At 7.6% G+C, this 303-nt stretch overlaps 1 pseudogene; it reads right to left on the bottom strand.

The window, feature by feature from the left end:
- The window catches only part of LOC119588183, a 15,365-nt pseudogene that overhangs the window by 6,913 nt on the left and 8,149 nt on the right, over nt 1-303 (bottom strand).

The following is a 303-nucleotide window of genomic DNA, read 5'->3' as shown; positions in this document are numbered from 1 at the left end:
TTATATATTAATATATTATAATTTTTTTTTAAATTATATATAATTTTTAAAATTTTTAAAATTATATGGGGGTGTGGGGATTACATATAAAATATGATAGCTATTTTTTATATTTATATAAATTTATAAATTATTAACTATTATGAAATAATAAATATACTTATATTATAAATAATTATATATAAAATAAAATAAATACATTTTCAAAAGTATAATTAAAAATGTATTAAATTATATATATTTTAATATTATATAATTTAATATATATATTTATTTATATTATAATATTTGATAGTAAAATTT

Source organism: Penaeus monodon, chromosome 23 (assembly GCF_015228065.2).
Source record: "Penaeus monodon isolate SGIC_2016 chromosome 23, NSTDA_Pmon_1, whole genome shotgun sequence".
Taxonomy (NCBI): domain Eukaryota; kingdom Metazoa; phylum Arthropoda; class Malacostraca; order Decapoda; family Penaeidae; genus Penaeus; species Penaeus monodon.
The sequence above is the reverse complement of the archived record's forward strand: the minus strand, read 5'-3'. Positions and strand labels throughout refer to the sequence as shown.